This window comes from Equus przewalskii, chromosome 10, assembly GCF_037783145.1.
Source record: "Equus przewalskii isolate Varuska chromosome 10, EquPr2, whole genome shotgun sequence".
NCBI classification, from domain to species: Eukaryota; Metazoa; Chordata; class Mammalia; order Perissodactyla; family Equidae; genus Equus; species Equus przewalskii.
This window is the reverse complement of record NC_091840.1, coordinates 35025748-35038352: the sequence shown is the minus strand read 5'-3', so window position 1 is coordinate 35038352 and position 12605 is coordinate 35025748. Positions and strand designations below refer to the sequence as shown.

Here is a 12605-nt window from a genome sequence, read left to right as displayed (position 1 = left end):
GACTGCATATATCCTGGGACAAAATTCCTCTTGATCTGTGTAGAAGGAAAGCAGAGAATGAGGCAGAAAAGAAGAGAAGAAATAAAGACAGAAAACCTCCCAAATTTGTTGAAAGACATAAATTTAAATCTTCAGAAAGATAAGCAAACACCAAATAGGTTCAAATATGACAAAACTGAACTTTAAAAACATCATGGTCAACTTTCTGAAGATCAAAGTAAAGACCAAATCTTGAAAGTAGCCAGAGGAAAATACCACATTACATGCAGGGAAATAACATTTCAGCAAAGTATTGACTTCTCACCAGAAACCATGGAAGCCAGAGGGCAGTGGAATAACATGTTTAAAGGACTGAAAGAAAAAAATACTGACAATCAAAAATTCCCCATCCAGCAATAGCATCATTCAAGAATGAAGGAGCAACCAGTAAAGCCTGCACACTAGAAAATGTGCTAAATGGAAATGATACCAGAGCAAATTTGGATCTTTTGGAAGTAATGAAATATCTGAGAAATGGTAAATTTCTTATTAGAGAGGATGATTTTTTACCTTTTCTTAATTTGTTTAAAATATATAGGAATGTTAAAATTATCATATTTATATATAAAAAATTTTAACGTCATTTTCTGGGTCTTATATTGTGTATACATGTAATTCATATGATAACTATAGCATAAGGACCAGTGGTGCTGGGGTGGGAGCAGGTATGTGGAACTATACTATTTCAAGGTTCAACATGCTGTACCTAAGAAGACAAAACTTCAATTAAAATGGAATTCTAGGGGGGCTGGCCCAGTGGTGTAGTGGTTAAGTTCATGCACTCCACTTTGGCGGCCCAAGGTTCGCCAGTCCGGATCCTGGGCGTGAACCTACACACTGCTCATCAAGCTATGCTGTGGCGGCATCCCACACAGAAGAACTAGAAGGACTTATGACTAGAATATACAACTGTGTACTGGTGCTTTGGGGAGAAAAAGAGAACAGGAAGATTGGCAACAGATGTGAGCTCAGGGCCAATTTTCCTCCCCAAAAAGTATACCTTAAAAAAAAAAAGTGGAATTCTAAAAAAATGTTCAATTAATTCAAAAGTAGGCAGAAAAGAAGGAGTAGAAGCACAAGAAACAGATAGGATAAACAGAAAACAAATGTTAAGTGGCGCATCAAAATTTACCCATATAAATAATTGTATTAAATGTTAATGTATTCCAATCTAAAAGAAGAAAGTGTCTTATTAGAGATTCAGTTTGAATATAGAGACATTAATATGATAGTAAGAGCATGTTAAAAGATATATCATGTAAATAATAAATATAAGAGTGTTGAAAATTTGGCTGTGTTAATATCATGTAAAATAGAGGTTAAGACAAAGCCTGTTACCAGAGATATTTCATAATGTTCGAGCCAAATTAACAGGAAGATTTAAATGTGTATGCACGTAAAACTGGGTTTAATGCTGTCTCAACATTTGATAGAACAAATTGGGGGAAAAAAAGACAAGTATCTGAGTAACCCCATCAGCCATATTGACCTCATAGATAGTTAAACAGCTAACCCCAGCAGTTATGACATCATATATTCAAGGGGATCCACATATTCAGTGGATACAAAACAGTGGGTAATAGATGGGACTTAAACCCCAGATGAGCATTTATTATTGACAGATTTACATGGAAAACACTGGGCACAGGAGGCCTGGTCAGTAGGTTGATTCCAGTCATTCTCATAAGCAGATGAAATCTTACCTTGGGCATGAGTGACTCATATTGCCACTTACCAGCATGATTTGTTTGTGTAGCTCATGACTCTAACAGAAAGGCATTTGCAATCTGCCAGTATGTCGTTTTCCTTATGGCAAACAAGACCTTTGGCCAGGCCATTGGCAATTGCCCAAGTGTCAGTACAAATGTAACATTTTCAGTCCTTAGGAGTACTGTCTAAAGCAGGGATCAGCAAACTTTTTCCATAAAGGGCTGGGTAATAAATATTTTGAACTCTGTATTCTATATGTTCTTTGTATCACCTCTGCCATTGTAGCATATCTGCATCCATAGACAATACATAAACAAGTGGGCACGGTTGGCCCACAGTTAGAGTGACTCATCAATTAAAGCAGAGGTGACAGCTTTCCATTATCCTGCTGTGCTGATTGGTCCTTACATTTGTTCCTACAGAGTTTTGTTGGGGTTCTACAGCTGCCTTGGGCCATGGACACCATCACCTCTCATCTTAGCCAAGCCGTCAGTGAATCAGGCATTTAAAGGAAGCCCTGTGAGTCAAGGGCCTCTTGAGCCAGTGGCATTGCTTCAGGCAGTGTAATAAGTGATAAAGTAACTGTAAAAACAAGTTGTTGCTAGGGCCAGCCTGGAACATATTGTGGAACATACCATTTCCATTTGACTAGCAAGTCCTGTTGGGCCCTACCCACCATGTTCATCATCAAATTTGAGGTGACCCATCCCAATGTAGGTCTGGGAAATCACAAGGCCTCCATAGATCAGTTGTTCAGAAACAAGAACTTAGTAGCAGGTTAGTAGCTGCATCTAAAAAAGGGAGTGTACTTGGTTGCTGGATCAGGCAGGTGGCGATGTTGTACTGGGATAACACCTTTGAGAACTTGAGCAGCCATTAAGTCTTTACCTAAACTTTTTCCTACTGGGATTCTGTTGTTTCTATACCATAACATGGGAAGGAACTGGAAGTCTCGTAGGTAGTCTGTTGTGCACTTGTCCCACCATCACCTCTGTCTACTTGGCAGAGGATACCCTCTGGCACTTAAAAGCATGTAAGTACAATCAGTTAAGCCATTGATACCAGTTACACATTCATCAACAGAAGCTGCAACAGTAGTATGCCCACAAGATCACTTTAGCGTCTTTTCTCTACTATGAACTTTGCTTACACTCTGTTCCAGGATATTTTTCCCTCTATGAGTACATGGAGTATTTCCACCTACTTGAGAACATGGACAAATGTGTTTAATGTGCACATGTCAGTTTTTCCAGTGACAACTGCCAAGTGATCACATTATCTCCTATCTTGGTGGCAGAGGAGGCTGGCCCGCAGGTACCATGGGGGCAACCAGGAGTGTTGCCTTTTTTCTTAATTTTGCTCAGTGTTGGTGCTACTTATTTCCCCGAGAGCAGTCTTGCCACTTGCCATTGTCCAGTGAGTGTCCAGGCACAGCGGCCCCTTTCTTTCTGTCCCCACTCCCAACACTGCCAAGTTTCACCTTGCAGTCCTTGGCAGTTTTGGCTACCCCTCATCCTCATCTCCACTCAAGTTCAGGCTACAGCAGGAGTGAGCTACATTAGCACTGCTGGCTCTGTAGTGTTTGCAAGGGGTCACTTTCCCTTTCTCTTGGTTCAGATTTTTATTGAAATAGTTGTAGATTCATATGCACTTGTAAGAACTGATACTAAGAGATCCCATGTGTACTTTACCCATTTTATCCCAATGGTAACATTTTGTAAAACCTAGAGTATATCACAACTGGAATATTAACATTGGTACAGTCTACCACTGATCTTTTTCAGATTTCACCGGATTGTGTGCATGTGTGTGTGTGCATGCTGAGGTCTGTACAATTTAATCACATATGTAGGTGTGTGTATGCACCATCACTGTCAAGATACTGAACAGTTCCCTCATGTTGCCCTTTTATAAGTAGACCTGACTCCCACAATTTGTTTAAACATTCACCTGGACTATTTACAGTTTTGGGCTATTATGAATATCTTATGTGGACATAGTTTTCGTTTCTCTGGCATGGATGACCGAGAGTGTAATTTTTGGTTTAGATGATAATTGCATGCTGCTTATTTTAGCTCATTTTCAAATTTCTGGCACCTAGAAGAGTGCAAAACATGTAATAGGCTTTCCATAAATATTTATTGAACAAGTAAGTGAATATGAAAAATTGATGGGGGAGGGAGTAGGGAGATGGGATGGAGAATATGTGTGGATTCTCCCTCTTTACCGCATTTCCATTCTAGGTAACTTATTCCCAAGCAAACTTTTATTGCCACTAACCTTGTTATGATAGTCAGAGTTACAGCATTTTTAGTGAAAGTATATTTATCAATTTTGAAGGATAAAAATTATTAAAGTGTTGTGTTGGGAATGTCTCTAGAACTTGTATATTAATTCTTATGCAAATAGCTTCTTTTTTTTATTTTCCTGTAAGTTTTTACTAAACATAACCTCATCTGATGGCTTAGACCTTGGCTCGTTAGTTTTCGCTCTCTGGGACTTGTCTTTATGGCTTTGATTGCCATTCTTACAGGCTTCTGAAAGTATAGTACTCTTGGATTTGAGACGTTTTACCCAAGTACTCTCTGCTTTTTGGTTTTCTTTCTTTTTTTTTTAAAGAGAGTTGGAAAAGGAATTGGTATTTGACTCCTTGGGCACGTGTTTGGCTACAGAAACAAAATCGCATTTAACAATGGTTTTTAAAAATCAGCGTTTATTTTTCTCACATTACTAGAAGGCTGCACTGGTTTTGGAACAATTGCTCAACAATGTCTCTGTGACTTTTTTGCTTTCTCTCATGATTGCTTTATAATTGCCACTCCCGTGGGCATCATTTCTGAATCCAAGGCAGTAAGATGGGGAGTAAGGGCAGCATCAGTGATGTTAATTCCTTTTATCAGGAAAGTGGATACTTTCCCAGAATCCTGCAATCACATCCTGCTTTTGTCTGACTGATCATAAATATGTCAACACTTGCTGTAAGAGAGGCTGGGCAAGCGCATCTGAAACATCTGTAGTGGTGTCAGGTGAGGGAGTGAAGGTTGGAGATGGGTGTTCAGTTTACCATTCACTAGTTACATCTATATAACCATCACCACAGTCAAAATATAGGAGATTTTCATCATCCCAGAAAGTTTCCTCCTGCCCATTTCAATCTTCTGTCACACTAATGCCCTAGGCAATCATTGCTATTGCTTTTTTTTTTAAAGTATCTTTTATATAATTTCTAAGGTTTGGTATGAGGTAAGGGGGACTGCCGTGTCTGGTCACTTTATTTTATTTTCTAACTCTGGATTACAGACATTAGGTTGGTATCAGACATTTTCCAAGTGTTCTAAAACTGCAGATTTCTTGGTCATAGCTCCCCCACCTCCCAGTACCTACTGAATCATAATTCTGAAGATGGGACCAAAGGATCTGCAGTTCTTACAAATAATTTAGGTGCTTCTTATCACACTAAAGTTTGAGAATCTCTGCTTTAAATTTTAGGATGTTAAAATAACCCTAAATTGTTGGGGCTGGCCCCGTGGCCGAGTGGTTAAGTTCGCGCGCTCCGCTGTAGGCAGCCCAGTGTTTCGTTAGTTCGAATCCTGGGCGCGGACATGGCACTGCTCATCAGACCACGCTGAGGCAGCGTCCCACATGGCACAACTAGAAGAACCCACAACGAAGAATACACAACTATGTACCGGGGGGGCTTTGGGGAGAAAAAGGAAAAAATAAAAAAAATAAAATCTTTAAAAAAAAATAATAACCCTAAATTGTTTTTTTATCACTGTAACTAGTTAGTTGGGTTATGGAGGTGAATTTGTGGCATAAATTTGGAGCCTTATAGGATGCTGATTTTTTTATCTTAGGTACTTAAATGTAGTAACACCTCATTCTAGTGCTCAAATACTCTTGTTTTATATGTAGTTTGAATTAACCTGTTTTGTGAATTAAATATACATTTGAAGTTGTTGTGGGGTTTTTTTGGTTTTGATAAAATTTTGGACATAATTGTTCCATGTGAGTGTATGTCAGCTATATTAGATTTTGGTTGCCTCAAATATTATTGTTTTGGGTTATTAAATCAATGAAGTATTTAAAAATGGATAATTCAGATTTCTGAAAAAGTATTTGTATAAATTATAATTACTGGAATATAGCTACAGTATGTTTTAAGGAACAAATATATTAGCTTTCTATAGGCCTAATTGGTTTCTGATAGCCATATTTTACATCATTACAATAAGAAACAAGTGTAAGATGTTATAAATATACCAAATAATACAGGAACCATTTAAAGAATAAATTATATAACCTGATATAAATTTGCAAAATATTTAAGTAAGCACACTGTACTTGAATTGTCTTAAGAATTCTATTTGTATATTTAAAAGCTCTAAATTGATAATAATGAGTGTCCTAATGAGGATTCCCAGACTAAATTAGGTACTCTTTGCTTGATTTTTCTTCTGTCCTTTTATGCCACTCTTTTATGCTGAATCTCGGAGGGAAACTTAATAAGAACATCTGGTTATATCTTTTACTCATATTATATTGAAGTTATTTGTTTAATCCAACTCCAGATGTGAAGTGAGCCAAGATGGGCACAGATAAAATGCTAGCTTAGGCTTCCTAGCAGCTGCTTACCTTCCTTTGAGCTAAGGACAACAGGGACATCTCTAAGAACTAAAGGACAGTTAAGGGAAACCACAAACTAGAAACAGAACCTGTAGAAGTTGCCTTTCAGCAAACTTGTTAGTGAGTTCTTTCATTTTTTAGTAATAGTTTTACTGAGACATAATTCACATACAAAAAGTTCACCCTTTTCAAGTGTACAATTTAGTGGTGTTTAGTATATTCACAGAGTTGTACACTGATCACGATCATCTTATTCCAGAAAATTTTCCTCACCCCAAAAAAGAAATGTGGTACTCGTTAGCAACCCTCTGTTCTCCTCCCTCTGGCCCTTGGCAATTGCTAATCTATTTTCTGTCTCTATGGATTTGCTTGTTCTGTACATTTCATGTAAATGGAATCATACAAAGTGTAGCCTTTTCTGTCTAACTTCTTTCATTTTCCATGTTTTCAAAGTTCATTCATGTTGCAATGTGTCGGAACTTTATTCCTTTTTATGGCTGAATAATATTCCCTCGTATGGATATACCATAATTTGTTTGTCCATTCATTAGTTGAAAGACGTTTGAGTGGTTTCCACTTATGAGCTCTGAAGAATATTACTATGAATGTTAGGTTTTGGTTTGAACCTGTGTTCTCAGTTCTCTTGGATATGTAAGAATGAAACTGCTGGGTTATGTGGTAGATCTATGTTTAACTTTTAGAGGAATTTTCTAAAAGGCTGTACCATTTACATTCCCCCAGGCAATGTGTAAGAGTTCCAATTTCTTTGCATCCTCATCAACACTTGCTCTTTTGTCTTTTTATTTATAGCCATTCTTTTCAGTATGAAATGGTATCTCATGTGGTTTTTATGTGCATTTCCCTAATGACTAATGACATTGAGCATCTTTTCATGTGCTTCTTGGCCATTTGTATATCTTCTTTAGAAAAATGTCTATTCAAATCCTTTACTTGTTTTTAATTGCGTTATTTGTCTTTATGTTGTCGAGTTGAAAGACTTCTTTATATATTCTAGATGTTGGACCTTTTATCAAATGTATTATTTGCAAATATTTTCTCACATTCAGGGGGTTGTCTTTTTATTTTTTTGACAGTATCCTTTGATGCACAGTGTTTTTAATTTTGAAGAAGTGCAGTTTATCTGCTTTGTCTTTTGTTGCTTGTAGGTGGTCTCAATTAAGTGTCCAGCTAAGAGTCAAATGTGGTAACCTGGTGGTGGGATGATAGTGCTTTAGTCTAAGTTGGTAGCAGTGAAACAGAGACATTTGGACAGAGTAGGGATATATTTTTATGGTAATTATGATAATAGCAAACATCTTTGTTCAGTGCTTATTACATGCTAGGCACTATTCTAAGTGCTTTACATGTTAATTCGTTAAGCCTAAAATCCCATAAGATTTGCATTGTTATTCCCATTTTGCAAATAAAGAACCAGAAGGCACAGAGTTGTGCCCAACTTTTCCATGGTCATGGAGCTAGTAAGTGGTAGATATATTTACTATGATATACTACCTCTAGGTAAACCCTGTAATGACATGTAAAGGCTTTATATTTATAGTACTATTTCCATGTGTTTTCACTACTTTTTATAATATTAAACTTTAAAGATTATTTTACATTTCAGATTGGTTACTCATAATCTTATCCGGTATAAAATTATATATGTGTGTCTGCATGCACGTGTGTATATGTATCTATATTTGTATTTATGTGATATATATATACATAAATATATACGTAAATACATATCCACTTATTAGATGTCTGGAAGAATGTCTTCTGAGATAATAAGAAATAGTTGTCTCTGGATTGTGGGATTTCTGTGTGTACGTGTGTGTGATTTTTTTTTTTAACTAAAATGATTTTCTGTAATAATTATGTGTCATTGTTGAATTGAATATAGCTATATTCACCTTGAAGACAAAACAGAATATCTCCTTGCTATTCAATTTAGAAAAGAACCTTAATCTCACTGGTCTCATGTTCCTAATGCATATCTTGTATTGCTTTCTCTTATGAGGAGGCTTTCTGTACAGTTGTCCTTCTTTATAGTGTGGAGTATATTGTAAACTATAGGAATAATACCTACTGACCTGACGGCTACTTTGTCTTTTGACTTTGGCTTTGGATTTCTGAGGTTCTTTCTGCTTTGAGGTCTGTGATGCTCGCACAGGAATGCATTTACCACCAAGATGGTGGTATAAAACAGGTCAGCAAACTGGCCCATGGGCCATACATGGCCTTCTGTCTGTTTTTGTACATCTCATGAGCTAAGAGTGGTTTTTATGGATGAGCACTGGAATCTGCTTGTTAGTAATATTACTAGCTTAGAACCCCAAGTAGGCAAAATGTTATTCTTATAAAAAAGGATTCCATTTTTCTCATTAGTAGACCTATATTACAAAAAAAATTATACTCAGTAAAAATTTTCTCAAAATTTGTTTTCTTTCTTGTTGTTGTAAGTATCTACATGGTACCCTTGATTTTGCTTTCTTTCCTGCAAAGCCTAAAATTTTACTCTCTGACCCTTTACAGAAAAAGTTTGCTGAACCCTGTTCTGAAAGAAACCTGCACTTGTCTCATGCCCATATTCATTCTCTGTTTCGGTTAGTCACATTTTGAAATGCTAGCTTGGAGCCTTACAGTGTATCTCTTGCTGTCCAGATCTGCTCGGATTGGTCAGTTTCTGAGTTCAGGATATTGAATAGTCACTGTTTTAAAAAAGTTATCTAAATATGTTTGCTCCCTAAGTTTGAGAGTAGGTGTTTGGATAGTACTTGTTTGGTGCCTCTACTTGTTTAACTTGTGTTGATAGCAGTTGCCTGACCGGTCCATGGTAAATGTTACTTGCCGTGATATTCAGTACTGTGGAGCTCAGTGAGAGATACAGCTCCCATGTAGCTCTCCTGTTTTGTGATGAGAAAATAGTAACTAGAAATGTCCTTCCAAAATGGAGGCCCAAAAATCTCGCAGATGAGCTCATCATTGTATTATTAGTTTGCCATTATGTATAGTCTTTCTTTTTTTAAATAATATCTGAAAAACCCCCCAGCTTGTTTGATAATACCAATAGTTATATCATTTTGCATTTTATGGGTAGGCAGCTTGTTATCCTCTGTAATGTTATTTAAAGGATTAAACTTTCTCTAGTCTCTTGACAGCTAATATCTTCAGCAGCCCTTCTCTGCTCATTTGTGTTTCCTGATGTGTCTTCAAGGTCATAGAGCAGAATCACTTCTCTAATAGCAGTTTTCTAAGTAAGCATTTAGGTGGAATTCTGTCTTCCTGCCTTGATACTGATTGTTAGCACCACCTCATATCAGAAGTATTCTTAAAATGAAAGACGGAAACTCCTTTTCATTGACAGACCAGGAAGTGGTCTTGATATAAGTGTTTTGGAAAAAAGTTTTAGATAACATGGTTTAGTTCCACTGTGGATGGAACACAAATTTCTCAATAAGCCTAAAGATGTTTTTCTTTATATATTTGATTCTGGCATGTGTTAATGCATTTATTACTATGATATTAAATTCATCTGGTACTAGGTTTCTTTTCTCTTGCTTCTACTGTTTACACATTTCTTTGTACTGCCCCTTCTCTTTTTCTTCCTTTTCTATGAGTCTGTTTAGCTGAAAGTTATTGTAGGCAGAGGACAGAGGTAAAACACTTGTGGAATGACTTTATTTGTAGTTCTAGAATCCCTGGAAGGTAAATTTGTCAGCTTTTGGGAGATTCTTTTCTTTTTAAAGATTTTATTTTTCCTTTTTCTCCCCAAAGCCCGCTGGTACATAGTTGTATATTTTTTTTAGTTGTGGGTTCTTCTAGTTGTGGCATGTGGGACACCGCCTCAGCATGGCCTGATGAGCGGTGCCATGTTGGTGCCCAGGATCCAAACTGGCGAAACCCTGAGCCGCCGAAGCGGAGTGCGCGAGCTTAACCACTGGGCCGTGGGGCCAGCCCCCTTGGGAGATTCTTTAATTATAATATCAGCTTCCTTTGGGTATCTCACAGTAATTGAAACGGGCAGGCATGTGGTTGAATTTTGGGTTTATCTATATATTGATAATTTTTGTCTAGCAGTAGTCTAGCAATGAAGTACTCATCTTTTTTTTTTAGTTGGCACTTGAGCTAACATCTGTTGCCAGTCTTCTTCTTCTCCTCCTCCTCCCCCCACCTCCCCCCTCCTCCTGACCCTCTCTCTTCCCCTCCTCCTCCTTCCCTTCCCCCTCCCCTCCCCCTCCTCCCCTGCCCCTCCCTCTTCCCCTCCTCCTCCTTAGCCTCCCCCTCCCCCTCTGCTTCCCCCTCCTCCTGCCCCTCCCACTTCCCCTCCTCCTCCTTCCCTTCCCCCTCCCCTGCCCCTCCTCCTGCCCCTCCCTCTTCCCCTCCTCCTCCTTCCCTTCCCCCTCCCCTCCCCCTCCTCCTGCCCCTCCCACTTCCCCTCCTCCTCCTTCCCTTCCCCCTCCCCTGCCCCTCCTCCTGCCCCTCCCACTTCCCCTCCTCCTCCTTAGCCTCCCCCTCCCCCCTGCTTCCCCCTCTTCCTCCCCAAAGCCCCCCAGGACATAGTTGTATATTCTAGTTGTAGGCCCTTCTGGTTGTGCTATGTGGGGCACCACCTCAGCGTGGCTTGATGAGCAGTGCCATGTCCATGCCTAGGATCCGAACCTGTGAAACCCTGGGCCACTGAAGGGGAGTGTGCGAACCCCTTAACCACTCAGCCTGAAGTATCTCATCTTGATATATAAGCTCATGTTCTTAGCTCATGTTCTCCTGATAGCTAATATCCCTCATATTCATATATATGTATACACACATATGTACATTTTTCATGTTAAATCCCGCTCAAATATCTTATCTTTATTCTACCATTCTTTTACCTTGTGTGGATTCTTTTTCCCTTTTTTTAAAAAACACTGTTTGATGATTGTTTTCTATGGTAGAAAATTATTTTAGTTTATCATTTAGTCAATGTAGAAAATCTTTCTTAAGTACCTATGACTTGCCTTCTTTTTAGAGGCTATGCTTAAAAATGGTTAGAACAATATTGAATTTTACTTGGCTTTCCTTTTTTAAGTATAAAAGTATTTAAGTAAATGGAGACATTTATGTTCAAGTTGTCACCATTAGACTGATAGCGAGATAAAACTAGTAAATTCAGTTTGTTAATTTGAAAATACTGGAACTTCTATATTCAGTGCAGGATAAGTGTCATAAAAATTAGTGACTAACTTTCCCTAGGTCAAGTCTGTGGACAGCTGCTTGTTTTTGTAAATAACCTTTTTTTTTTTAAATATAGCTGCACTCATTCATTTACATAATTTCTGTGGCTGCTTTGACGCTAGAAGGGCAGAATTCTGTAGGTGCAACAGCCAACAGAAAGCATTTGGCTTGCAGTGTTTGCCAGCCACTGCAGATGCATAAGTTTTTTTGTTTTGTTTTCTGTCATGCGTTTTTTATTATATAAATTTAAGGTGTAAAGCATGTTACGTTGATACATTTATATTGTAATATGATTGCTCTTGTAGTCATAATCTGTCACATTAAATAATTATAGTACAATGTTATTGTCTATATTCATTTTACTGTACATTAAATCTCTATGGCTTATTTACTCCTCATTACAAGTTTGTGCCCTCAAACACTATCATTCTTATCCCCCAAGCCCCCATTCCCTGGTAACTGCCATTTTACCCTGTGTTTTCGTAGGTTTGAGTTTTTTTAGATGCCACGTGTAAGTGATATCACATCATACTTGTCTTTGTCTGTCTGACTTGTCTCGCTTAGCATAATATGCTCAAGATGCATCCATGTTGTCACAAAATGGCAGGATATCCTCTTTTCTCATGGCTGAATAATATTCCATTGTGGATATAAACCACATCTTTTAAATCCATTCGTCAATTGATGGGCATTTGGGTCACTATTAGAGTGTTTTGAGACCTTTTCTCTTCTGTATCCCACCTCTCTTCAGGGTCCCATATCCCTGACCATTGAAGGAACTTCTACGTAATTTTCTTTCAGCTCCCCTCATCCCCTCTGTAAATCCAGTCCCCTACATTTTACTCCCAGAATCATCCTTCCAAAACGGAAATCTTTGGCTCAACTATGTCTTAAATGAAATCCAAACACCTGTTGCTCTGGTTTCTGCTGACTCTCATGTTGTTTCTGGTGTACTGAACTGCTTGCCCATTATTTCCATCTTATATCTATGCATTTATATCTAAAATGGAATA

The 12605-nt window shown here is 38.0% G+C and overlaps 1 protein-coding gene across 22 annotated transcripts in view; it reads left to right on the top strand.

Moving 5' to 3' along the window:
• Positions 1-12605, top strand: part of BCAS3 (BCAS3 microtubule associated cell migration factor) — a 569320-nt gene that overhangs the window by 218742 nt on the left and 337973 nt on the right. The gene's annotated exons all lie outside the window — the stretch shown is intronic.